Source organism: Papaver somniferum, chromosome 7 (genome assembly GCF_003573695.1).
Source record: "Papaver somniferum cultivar HN1 chromosome 7, ASM357369v1, whole genome shotgun sequence".
In the NCBI taxonomy this organism is placed as follows: domain Eukaryota; kingdom Viridiplantae; phylum Streptophyta; class Magnoliopsida; order Ranunculales; family Papaveraceae; genus Papaver; species Papaver somniferum.
The window spans coordinates 236175275-236189174 of NC_039364.1; the positions used below are offsets into that span (position 1 = coordinate 236175275).

Below are 13900 nucleotides of genomic sequence, written 5' to 3' on the forward strand. Positions count from 1 at the left end.
TTTGAGCACTGAAATATCAGCTGCTCAAGGATTTCAGCCACTGAATAGTTAGTGAAGTTTTGTAGGCACTTGATGTGTTGTTGGTAAAGATATGTAGACATCAAATGTCTACAAATTGAGTTGCTCAAGTGTTTTATCCGCTCCTTAAGGTGTTGGTAAAGTACAGATTAATGGATGATTCCGTAATAAAATAAAAATCCAAAACAAAATAAGAATTTCTTTTGTTCAGAAATTTCCTTTAAATCATCATCTTTAAGAAAGTGGAGTAAATTGCACATAATAGGATTACTAAAAATACATATTAATTCAGATACTGTTTTATCATTTCCATTACAACAAAAATGTAAAATGTAAATATTATCTCAGAATGGGTGTGGTTTCTTCCTCCGAAAATGATAAATTTGTGTCCTGCATATATACAAACGAACACATACCAAGAAGATTAGATCCGGCTATATAGTGAAACCAAAGAAAAGCGAACTGAAACAAAAATAATAATAAAGCCTGAAATCAATATTTGGTACCTTTTTTCCAAGGGTATATTTTGGAGCTCTGTGATGTAAAATTGATTTGTTCAAATCCAACAAACCTCTGAGCACCATTAATACTAAAATACTTGCAGACGAAGAAAATAGTGTTCAACAACTTCACACAAGTTGTTTGAGGTAAACCACCAAAACCTATTTCTGCAAAATCATCAAAACAAAAAATAAAATCACCCGAATCAGAAATATACCCATTCAAAAAAATCCTTAAATTGAAAGGAAAGTAAAAAACTTATATAAATCAAATTGGTAATAATACTTACGAGGAAAATGAAACCCACTGCTTATCAATTGATATCAAATCCCCCATCTTTCTTGTTCTAAAGATGATGATGAACTAGCAACAAATCTAAGGAAGAAATAGAAATTCTTAAAAAAAAACACGGTACATATGAATATTAATTCATGTAAAGTAGAAGAAATAAACCTCTGAGAAAGATAGAGAAATAGTTGCGGCGGCGGCGACCGAATGGGTGAAGAAGAGTGAGAGATGCAGAGTAAATGGAGGAGATGGTGGAGGCGTGAATAAAGTTTTATAGCTATATGGCTTTAATATGAGAGATAAGAAAAGAGAAGCAGGTGGAGGTCTTTTAAGCGTTAGATCTTCTCTAATCTCAAGGGATACAGGAAGTGGTATTGTTTGATTTTGTTGTGGTCTATGCATCTATGTTTGATGTTTTAGTAATTTAGATTTCACACGTCATGATAAATTTGGATTTTCAATGGGACCCGTCGGAGCAAGCTGTATTATTTGAAAATGAAAATACAGACAAACTCGATGCCCCGCTAAATACTAAATTATCACTCTGCACAAAACCAAACACGTCACAAACACCCCACTTCAAAGGTCCTATTTTCCATATCGTGGGACCCCTGTTCTTTTTTTTCTTTTTTTTTTTTTTTGCCTACTTACTTGAATGAAGGGGGAGATGCCACGTCAAGCTTTATCATTTACTTGCCAAACCATGTCGGGTGAAAGCTAATGCCCATGCCAAAAATATGATAGTTGTGTCTACCAGCAAACTAATTTTACGGCTAAAGCTTGTGGATAGAAGTATTTAAATTTCAGTGTAGTTTGTTGTTGCAAACTCCGGTGGCTGAAAGCTACTAACGACCTCAACAATTTAATGATCGTTATAGATGTCTACTAACAGTCTCTTTGGTGGATAAAATTAGTGGTCAGAACTATATAGTTTCTAGTGCATCTTTCAGTTGTCAAGTCATGGTGGCTGAAATCCACTAGCTGCATAAGCGATAGTTTGGTTGGTAGAGCATTGTAGTCAAAGGGCGCTTCCTAGTGGCGTTGCTGAAAATTGGTGGTTAGAGGCTTTTAGGAATCCGACCCGATTTTAGTCGCAAAACAAAGTAGTTAGAGGGTTCCACCAACAACAGTTGGTCAGAAAATTGTCGCTAAAGCCAAGTTTTCTTGTAGTGATCTGATGTGACGTCACTCTGTAAGGAAACAGAGTCATGAGTGTTAACATCTCCGCTGACATACTTATTGAACCATTCAATATATTTACATGAAATTTATCCAGACTGGCGTATGTAGCAACCATCCCATGTTTTGTAAATTTCGGCGCCTTGCATATATTCACTTAATATAAGTTTCTTTGAATTCTTTCTATGCTATGTTCCCCGGCTGAACCCTTAATGTTGATATGGCATGACGATTCGTGTTTACTCACAGCAGAGTAGCACGAATTTCCAAATATCAAGGATAAGGTCTTTGCATAAGGTATTCAATCAGAAAGCATGCTGCTCTCTGGCTATGAACTTAAAGAACTCTGTGTCAACACATAGAATTAAATCAATTACTTTTGCGCCTTGCGCAGTGTATCGGACCTTGCTTTTCGAAAGTAAGCCTAGGAAAACTAGGTAATTAATCCGCCATGGATTAGTAGTTGCAAAACCCTGCCCAGAATTAGAAACACAGGAGTCGTAGCAGCAAAGGGAGGCATGGCCATGCCTTAGGCCAGCTGGCGCCACTTTCCATTGGCCACGCCCCATCCTAAACCGGCCCTATTTCCCTCGACCAATCAGGTCGCCTCAAACCCGCCACGCGCATATAAGTTATGGCTGGGCCCTTACTTGCCGACCCCACTTCCCATTGACCAATCAGGTCGCTTCAAAGCTTCCACACTCACGCCAGAAGTATAACCGCGCCCATGCTTGGATGGCCCCTCTCATTCCTACCGACCAATCAGGTCACTTTAAAATGCACCACGAGTCCTTATGTTTGGCCGCCCCCTTTTCTTGGTCAATCAAGTCGCTCTGAACCCGTCATCATATATTAAAGTACAAACGCACCCTGTCGTGCCACCATACTAATTGGCAAGCCAAACGCGCCCTGCCACAACAACGTATTAATTGGCTTTCCAAAAGCCGAACCAACATGCCGAACGTGCCATGTTGCGCCAATAAGTTGAGCGGCACGCCAACATGCCACTCCGCCGCACCAACATGCCATTTCGTGGCAACATGCCATAAATAGCGCTCTACGTGCTAACCTACCTCCTGTTTGGGGCCAACGCCATGATAAGCTCAAATTAGGGTTTTCTAATTAAAAGCACGATCCTACATTAACCAAACCCCAATTTTCGCTACACATGCCACTTCGACCCCACAACATGCCACGAGCCGTATGGGGCCCAGGAAGCCCTAGGAACGACGCCATATCATAGCCACCCACGACAATCCTTACTCTTGTGGCCGTTTCCACACTACGGCCTTGTCATAGTTCCTTTGGCATAGCTATGGCACCGTTTGCACAAAAAAGGTGTCTCCATGCCGCGGCCTCATGCCACACGCACCAATTAGGGTTTTCACATGCCAAACTTTAATTTCGGAAAATTTGCTACGCCAACCAAGCCAAGTAACGTTTCCCAAAGCGTTGGGATTGATGTGGCAATAAGGTCAATGTCTCCACGCCACATGTGTGTCCAACACCAAGGTGCCAAAGTCTAGCGCCATGACTATGCCAGACGCTACTTCGTGTCACTGGCATGTGGTAACTATGCCAACCACGCCGCCATGCCACAATCATGTCGCACGTGCTAAATAGAGTTGTGATGCGCCAAACCTTAATTTGGCTCAAAGTTGACATCCAATGACTCTCGTAAGGCCTCAAGATTAACTTAGCAACAGGTCCAATGTTGCCAGAAGCCATATTTGGGGTCTAACATCAATATGCCAAAACAGTTGCCACGGCTACGTCACTGGCATGCAGCTATGCCATGGCTCCGCCAGACGCCACTATGCCAATGGCGTCAAGTTGCTATACAACAAGATGCGGCCATAATCAATGGCCATCCTTCCTCATGAGATGCAATCTCAGCCATCCAAGTTCGCCACCGAACTGACATACTTGTGGCAAGTTTCAGGCGATCATCTTCCTAAATCTAGTGGCCATGGCTACGCCAGGCGCTACTTGCATCACCGTGCCACTGGCATGCACAAACCATGCCATATTTCCACTGGCATACACCAAAACATCAGCGTCGTTATCAGGAGCCAACACAAGGTAGCCATAATCAACGGCTACCCTCCTTCATGAGATGCGATCTCAACCATTGAAGTTCACCACTGAACTGACAAACCTGTGGCAAGTTTTAGGTGACCAGCCAAAATGAGCCTAATAGCATTGCATGCTAGTTTCCTGCGGTAAGTCCCTTGACTTTGACTTGCCACACGTAGCAAAGTGCTACATGTTTTCCACGAAAACACTCGAGACATCAAACATGTCACAAACTGGGGGATAATCATCAGGGTGTTGGTCTGGCGGTTTACAGCGTGCGGCGTGTAATACGCCCGTTACAAGAAAGTGTCATGAAGAAGGGTGATTAGTAATGTCAAAAAGTAATGGTGTAAACGTTTCCTTCATCATGGAAGCATAAATTATAACGTTACACGTTACTCCACTTTTCCACCACTCAATCGTTTCCACTTCCTATGAGATCAGGGTACGTTTTATTACGACTTGTATAAATAGGTTTCACTTATTTCCACTAGAACAAGTTTTTGGTCGGAAACAACACAGTATCTGGAAATCACCTGGTATGTTTCCATTCTGCTAGCAATTTCTACTTTCAGATACGAGTCATAAACAACCACACCTTCAGAATCACTAATTCTAGTCTCAACACTCTCTTCGCTTCCCTCCCAAATACCAACCCTTCTCCTTCACTTTGTGACCGAAGCAAGCCTTGAACAGCCATTTTCAGCAGAAACAGTTTTCACCCATAAAAAATAGTCTTTCAAATCAGGGTTTGCAATCAATGTTATCTTAGTAACAAAGTATTCAATATTCACTGTTAGATGAAAACCCGATTAGATTCAAGATAATATCTTTCAACCGTTTAATCGAAATTTTATCTTGCAAACTTGCATTCCTTAGTTAATATAAGTATAAGTTCACGAATAATTGTTTTTAGAAAATAACTAACCTAAGTACGCGGACTAGGTACGTGGACTTAAGTACCCGGAATAAGTTTGTAAATAGTTCACCAACTCTAGTGGATTTTCTCGGGAAGATGCAGACTCTGTTCTGGTTTTCCTGAGCAGCAAAGTACGCATACTTTGGTTCAAGGAATAAGGACTTATACATGTATGTGTTTCCAAACAATGCTTATATCCAACAATGGTTATATAATCTAAACTCTCATTTCAATCACTGAAACATTCTTAGAGTACGTTATATTGTTGTTAAACCATTTTTCGTCAAAGCCATTTTCAAGTGGTTGAAATATAATATGACTTTCGTCACTAGGTAAAGATGAACTTGGCCAAAGTGAAATCTTACCAACACATATTTCGAGAAATAGATAAGCGGGATAAACTCGGCTCGAAATAGCAAATGTGTATAATTAAAGTCTATATAGCAAAACGACTTTTATCTCAAGATAGGAGATAGAGTAGATCGACTTTTGAGTGATAGATAAGTTCAATCTCCAACCACCAGTTCCTTGAGTAGTTCTTCGTCCTGTATGATGATCTCCATGGAGTTCTTGAGCTCAACTACACTTTCTATCCTAGTCCGAGACTTAGTTATAGTTGACTAGAAATCAAGACTTATAGTTTTGATCACTAACATTGGCAAACATGCTTGAGATAGCAAAGCATGCGAGTTCGACCGAGAAGTGCTCTAACATGGATATTTTATCATCATATGCCCGATTATTCCTACAAGACATACAAATACGTTTAATCACGTTCATTCTGAAGTAGGTGCAACAAAACATAAATTCATAAACCACTTTCAATGTTCATTGGTTCCAATGATCACATCTTCGCGGGCCATCATTCTATAGAAGGATCAATGCGTCCTTATGGTGGTCATGTCTCAACGCAAATAGTGTTATGCAGAAATGAATTCATATGGACTTCTTGGAAGTTCCGACTGGACAGATTATTATAATGATGGAGAAACAATCACATGTATTCTTTGACTTAGATGAATGATATCCTTTATTCGATAAACCGGACAGATAAAATTGAAGGTCACAAATATCAACAGAGATGAACACAGACATAAAAAAGTTATCATCATCTGTATTTCTCGATTCATTCCTCGATCGAGAAGAAGAATAAGTTTCCACGATGATTCTCTTATCTGAAATAGTGTTTCCCCTATGTGCACGAAAAAATGAAACTAGATAAAGACATGAATAGAGTTTAGGAGTTGTTGGTCAGACAGAAGAAGTCTTCGGTCTCCTGCAAGCAATGCATGCCCAGGATTTCCTCCTCGTTATTCCAATTGAGCGCCTTGGACAACATATGTAACCCTTGAAGTCCCGTGCCATCCTTAAATACATATTGATGATCCCCTTAGACCCTTCGGAGACTCGTTTTCCTAGTAATTTCACAAGGTTTTTGGATGCCTGTGGAGAACATGCATTCATCGCAAGGTAGAGCTCGGATTTAAACATAAACATGATCATGTGAGGAATAAATTGTATGATGTATTATAAAGAGCCGGTACTTCAACAAAGAAAGAAGCGGCTGTCACAAATTCACTTGAACGAATATCAACACTTAGGCCAGCGGATGTTCTTATTTTTGGGTTGGATAACAGGAAACACACATGTGTTGATCATACTGGGTTTTCTCCGTTTGTAAGAACTGGACATATCACGTTTACAGTTGGACAAGCATTACTGAGGGCTGCCTCAGGTAAGATAGTGAAACATGAGAAAGCATGTCATGATGATGGACATGTCATTATTTCCTTCGCTTTTGATACATTTTGTTTTTTTGGCTCCAGAGGCGGTTGGACTCCTCAAGAGAGTTCGAAAAGTCATGCACAATAATGTTATGACTCCATATTTGATAGAGTTTGTTTTTAAAGGACAGGATTTGGAATCCAAAAATGGCTTGCGGAGCAGCTTTTTGCGCACTTGGCTACTATGTCGATGTAATAACTTCTTACTATCAGTAATAAAAAAATTTAATTTAAAAAATATAATCAATCAAACAAGATCAAAAAGAACATGAGCTTATAATCTTGTAGTAGAGCTTCTTCCACGATATGGATGGCGCGGTTAACTTAAGTATCCTGTGCATATAACTAGAAAATTTTCACACTAGCTGAATAAGAGCACATGAGCAAAGTTGGAATAAGAAATGTGAATCCACTATGAAGATGTGACCTATTAATGAGTAAATCATGTTTTCTAATCCTGAACCTGGGAAACATTGATCTTGAAATGTTTAAACCTTAGGTTGAACTGGTTTACCTTTAAATAATGAATTATTTTTATCTTGAGTTTCTAAACTCATAATGAAAATTTTAGATGCCTCAAAGATTGTTGAAAAAGAAGATAGTAAAGATGAAACTGAGAAAGAAATTATTTAGATCTGAAATCCTTATATAAAATGAAAAGAAAAGTGAAAAAACGTAATCGACTTAAGCGGTTCACGATATACACTACCTAACTAGATAACTTAATGAAAATTGTTATGATAAACGGTAAATACAGTTATAAAGAGCACGATTTATTAAAAACTATAATCTTTTGTATTTCCAAAAAGACGTGAAGGAAATTGACCTAAAACACTTTGATTTCCTAAAAGGTTCGGTTTCCGAAAAGGATGAAGACTACTCCCCATGTGAAAAATTATGCTCATAACTGACAATAATAAATTTACTATCTCTTTTAAAAATTAGGGGTTATCAGAGAATATTATTCAATGATAAAACTTTACACGTGTCGCGTGATCAGAAAAGGTGGAGAAGATATCACCTAGATCACTAGCTGACAGTATAATATCTTCGTTAAAAGATACTCCTCCTTTTGGGGTAGAGAGAATACTCGATTAGAGATATCCTCGATCAGCGCAAAAAACTAAGATATAATACATGGTTCATATTTCTTTTTCTTTTTTTTAAATTATCTCAATGAGATGTTAAAGCATATCTCTGAGCTAAGTCGATAAAGAATATCTTTTAAGATGAACTGATAAATTCTACAAAAGACCAAAAACCAAAGAAAAGTTTAAATAATATATAGCCTCAATATTACATTTTAAATATACTGGGGGTAATATGTAGATGGAAAAATATAACATCTACCAGCAACTGACAGTTGGAAGTTCATTGAGCTCGGAGCCAATAAAGAGCTTAGGTCGAGTCAAGAATAAGTAAGTTCTTAGATCGAGCATGTATTGAATCTAATGAGTCAACAGAGAATGCGAATGAGATAACTAATATAATGACATGTGCAAAACATGAGTTCTGGAGCAAGAAGCGAAGACAAGATCAAGGCTGTCAGAGTTAAGACCTAGAGATCGAGACCATGAAGATCACAGGTCGAGTTACGAACTTCCTAACTAAGTAGGAGTCTGAGTGGATCATGACGTCATCTCCAAGTATACGCGAGTGGTCCCTATTAGACATTCCTTTAGCGTGATCCGTACGTAGTGTAACTAATACAAGACATTCCTTTAGCGTGATCCGTACGTAGTGTAACTAATCCAAGACGTATTATTCAATCTATCTTCATCAATAAGAATTATCTTTTTTTTTGTTTTTCTCTCATATTTTCCTTTAGAACTCAACTGTGATTACCGACCTAGAGATAACTCAATAATCACCAATTGGACTAAGAATTAGGTAATTTACATACAAAGATCGATAATTAATCAGATCAAGTCAGGAGATAGATCCAGTCCAACAACCATATCATAATCTTGTTTAGGTACGTATTTCGACCACTAGGAAAATATGCATCTTCAATGACATTACGTGGACACCTGCATCCTCATCAAGATGTTAATACCTAAATTTCGTTGGAACTGTATAAGAAAACCCTTTACACTTCTAAAAAGGTATATATAGAAACTTTACAACAATAAAGAGAGCAATGAGCTAGGCTTGTAGTTTTGATTGATCATCAAAATAATAAAGATGTAGATAGAAGTTGGAAAACATGTATTCATCATTAGATGTTCATGATACCTTTATTATCGTTTATGTTCTACTGTTTATAACACGATGTGAATTAAATGAGCATGCCTTCGTGTCTATAGGGTTTGCCGGAGTTTCCGAACAATCCTTGTTACAAGTAGCATGCTCATTTAATTTTTAGCAAAATTACAAGTAGTTTGCTAGTTTGGCTTTGAATTTTTTTTCATTTTTTTATTACATTTAATATTTATTTAGTACATTAACAAAGAAATAATAACAAATTTTTATAAAATTAAGTTTGATTCAAGCCAAAAAAGAGAAATATATCAAATTTGTGAAGTTTTTGTGTGTTTTCTTAATACCCAGCGGGTACCCGGAACCGATGGGTACCCGTGATTTTAAACGGTTCCGGTTCTGGGTCCACATATTTAGGTACCGGAACCGTTAGAAACCGTAACCGACTTTTATAAGTAGGGTCCGGGTCTGGATGCAGTGGTATCCAGGAGGACCGGGACCCATTGACAACCCTATCATTAATGAAACTTAATCAAAGTGAGCTCAAATTCTAGAAAAAAAATATAACTTAAAGGAGAAGATAATACTTCAAAGAAAAAAAACTCTTGGGTCTGGCAAAGTATACAAACAAGTTTTCAAGTAGTCAAGAATCATTATATTTGGGAGGTCACGGGCACAGGTGGATTCAAACATATCATGATTTTAGTTTATTAACAACACATTAATTGCAGTTCTCAAGTCGATGCAAACTCCAATTTGTTAAGTCAAAGGTTTCATAATTTATTGACAATAACAGAAAAAGTTTGAGATATGTTTAAAAGCTTAACAGAAGTTTCAGTGAATCTCAAAGTTCTCAAAATCTTAACAATTGATAAGAATTTCCAAGGCTGGGAAAGATAAGTTAAGATGGTTCTTAACAAAGTGTTGCATGTAATTACGCTACCAGCTCTACTTATAAAGAACTTGTCAGACAGCAGAATCTTCACAATAATGTTAATCAAATTCAAGAGGCTTTAAGACTGTGGCATATGGAAATACATTATAAAATGCAGTAATTTTTATGGAAATGTTGTTTGGAGATTATTTTGATCAACCAAAGAATCAGAAAATAAAGAAACGACATAATCATTCTTTGTCCTTTTTGCAATCAAGAAGAAGAATCAAGTACCGACTTGTTTATCTAATGTCACTTCAAGGATACTGTATCTGGTTTGGACTTTCTGTTGGTCCGCATCATTTTAAATTAATCAAGTCAATCCTCATTGAAATAATGAATTATCTGTTGGTTATCTAACAAGGACTCTCTTGAAGCTTCCAATAAGCATCTGGAAAATATAGCAGCTTGCACTTTGCCATAAATTTGGAAAGCCAGGTGTGAAAGAGTTATTGAAAACACTTGGCATTATCCTAGTACCATTAATCAAAAAATTAAGAATTACATAAACTTCATTCATTTTCAGGATTCATATTCTAATAGGTATTGCACTACTCATGTTGACAAACGAAAAAAATCCGCATGTTAATTGAATCAAAATTAACATTATTGCATATTCTGGACATGAAAATCTTGGCGGCAATGGCATTGTCAACAAGGTCTGGGAATGCAAATAAGGTTAAATCCTTAGTTATTCTCAAAGCTCTAAACTAGACCAATGATTGGAATCATAGTCAAGTATTGTAGAAGGAGATAATAGGACAATAGTAGAGTGTTATAACTGCTCGGTTGAAGATTCCAAATGGGAAGATCAGAACATAATGCTTGAATTCTAGGAAACCCTCAAGAATCTTGTATATTTTAATAAGTCTTTTAATGTTATTGTCCAAAAATGATCTTCCACTACACCAAATTCTGAGATAAGTAACTAAATTTCGTAACGGATTACTGGTCGTTACGAAATTCCCGTTACAAATGGTCGTTACGAAATTACATAATTTTTGTGTAAGTTTGTTAATCGATTTTAGGGTTAAATTTGTTAATCAGATTTTAGGGTTTCAGTCTTTCATTATCTAATATGATTCATCTTTTGGATTTCAGTTTAAATCGGTGATATCCTTTTCATGTTGATGATTATGATGAAAAATGACCGTTTTTTTCTTACCTATTCTTGAAGGAGCCTTCAGATCTGTTCTTCAAGGGAACACAAATTATGTGTTGGAGGTCTGTTTGGTGTTGAAATCAACAAACATGTATACCTCCTTTCACTTTTCTATCTATCTTTTGATTACTGAATCGTTTTATTGCATTTATGGTTTTTTCAATTTTTAGTAGATGAAATGGGTATTTTAGGATTTAAAATTGTTTGATATATTGTTTTACTGAACATGAATAATAAGACTGTTTGGTTTCACGGTAAGATATTGTAAACCCTAATTTGATTAATCTTATTTTGTAATTTTATAAGTTCGATTGCTATTGATTGATTGTTCCATTTGTATTTGTATTAAACTAGGAGGATCTTCTTCTCCTACAGAAGTTGGACATCATCCAAGATCTTGGACTTACAATTTTAGAGGTAACAAGTGTTTAAATTTTTTTTCATTTTTCTTTGATTAGTTAAAAATGAAGTTTTGACAATGTGTTGTTTTTGGTTCTTTATCAAATGTGGGTGTTATAGGTCAGATTGCCGAGTACATTGGCAGAAAAGGGGTAGCTATGACTCTACTTTTTTAACATTACAATATGATTATTTTTTCTGAGTCTTGGGTTAATTCTAATTTGACAATGTATATTTCACTGAGCATTTCAGGAAAATACACAACTCCTCGTATTGTACTTTATGTGTATGGACTTGAACACGAGGAGATGCTAACTATTGCAAAGCCACTTCTATCTGACCTTCCTGTTGTGTCTCATCCTATGAAGCCAAAGTATGTGTATATTTCCTTCCCTACAGGTTGCTCTCTAAATTGGTACAACCTTTTCCATCCACTTTTTTTTAAGCCGCAACCAGTAAATGCATGTTTCTTGTTTTAAGCTGCATCCATGGAATTACAGAGTTGCAGCTAATTGGACACCGACTGTTAGATGGATGTCTGTGGGAAGATGCAGGGTATTCGATTAAGTCATAATATAAAAGATTGGGTTTGAGTTCAATTATGGATTTGGAAGCAAGATGAGTTGTGTCGTTCAGTTTTGCTTCTAATGGAGAAAATAAGGGAGTTTGTGTTACTATTGGTTGAGATTCAGATGAAGGAAATAAATGATGGTTTTTTTTTTCTTTTTCCGGTGAGCTGATTCCTTCATTTTATGTTTAAAATTTTGCTTTAATTTGATTTTTTGTTGGTGTTGTTTAGGCTAGGTGCTTCTTCTGGATACTACTGGGAGCAGTTACTTTACCTTCTGTTGTGCTCTCTCGATTGATACAGCTATCGAGAGCGGTCGAATCCAAAAATATCGGTTCTCAAGGTAATAATGAATTTACTCATTGTTTGAATTCAAATTGTGATGTTTTTTTTTTCATCATGTGTGTTACTGTGTCTGATGATATTGTTTTGTTTTTTGGATAGGGCTTGATTATTTGATTGTTCAATTTTGGTAAGTTTGCATCTGTTAACACTAACTAATTTTATTACTATGATGTCTTGGGTCTTATAATGAGGTTGAGGGAGAAGACTGAAACTTGTTGTAGTTCAATATGGAATGTACAACTCTTATATATTTTTTTTCTTTCAAATAGACAGTTCCAGTTATGTGTTTGAAGTAAATTTTCTTCGATTTATGAAATTTCATAAAAATCTTTTCCATAGCTGAAATTGTGTTATTGTTTATGCAGGTTCGCACATAGCGGTGAGGTTAATTCAACACTTCCTTCACACTTTTCCATCATGCGCTTCCATAGGTATTTATTGGCCTTATTGTTCATTTTGTTAAGAGCAGTTACTTTACCTTTTGTTGTGCTCTCTCGATTGATACAACTATAGAGAGCGGTCGAATCCAAAAATATCGGTTCTCAAGGTAATAATAAATTTACTCATTGTTTGAATTCATATTGTGATGTTTTGTTTTTCATCATGTATGTTACTGTGTCTGATGATATTGTTTTGTTTTTTGGATAGGGATTGATTATTTGATTGTTCAATTTTGGTAAGTTTGCATTTGTTAACACTAACTAATTTTATTACTCTGATGTCTTGGGTCTTATAATGAGATTGAGGGAGAAGACTGAAACTTGTTGTAGTTCAATATGGAATGTCCAACTCTTATATATTTTTTTCTTTCAAATAGACAGTTCCAGTTATGTGTTTGAAGTAAATTTTCTTCGATTTATGAAATTTCATAAAAATCTTTTCCATAGCTGAAATTGTGTTATTGTTTCTATGCAGGTTCGCACATAGCGGTGAGGTTAATTCAACACTTCCTTCACACTTTTCCATCATGCGCTTCCATAGGTATTTATTGGCCTTATTGTTCATTTTGTTCAGAGTAGTTACTTTACCTTCTGTTGTGCTCTCTCGATTGATACAGCTATAGAGAGCGGTCGAATCCAAAAATATCGGTTCTCAAGGTAATAATAAATTTACTCATTGTTTGAATTCATATTGTGATGTTTTGTTTTTCATCATATGTATTACTGTGTCTGACGATATTGTTTTGTTTTGTGGACATGACTTGATTATTTGATTGTTTAATTTTGGTAAGTTTGCATCTGTTAACACTAACTAATTTTATTACTCTGATGTCTTGGGTCTCATAATGAAGTTGAGGGAGAAAACTGAAACTTGTTGTAGTTCAATATGGAATGTCCAACTCTTATATATTTTTTTTCTTCAAATAGACAGTTCCAGTTATATGTTTGAAGTAAATTTTCTTCGATTTATGAAATTCCATAAAAATATTTTCCATAGCTGACATTGTGCAATTGTTCTATGCAGGTTCGCGCATAGCGGTGAGGTTAATTCAACACTTCCTTCACACTTTTCCATCATGCGCTTCCAT

At 36.4% G+C, this 13900-nt stretch overlaps 1 long non-coding RNA gene across 1 annotated transcript; it reads right to left on the minus strand.

The window, feature by feature from the left end:
* Positions 1 to 219: 219 nt before the first annotated feature.
* LOC113293535 lies at positions 220 to 1110 on the minus strand. The gene is made up of 4 exons (XR_003332352.1): positions 973 to 1110; positions 809 to 894; positions 525 to 686; positions 220 to 408 (listed from the first exon to the last, which is right to left on the minus strand). It is a non-coding gene; the product is annotated as an uncharacterized LOC113293535 (long non-coding RNA).
* Between the last annotated feature and the right edge of the window lie 12790 nt (positions 1111 to 13900).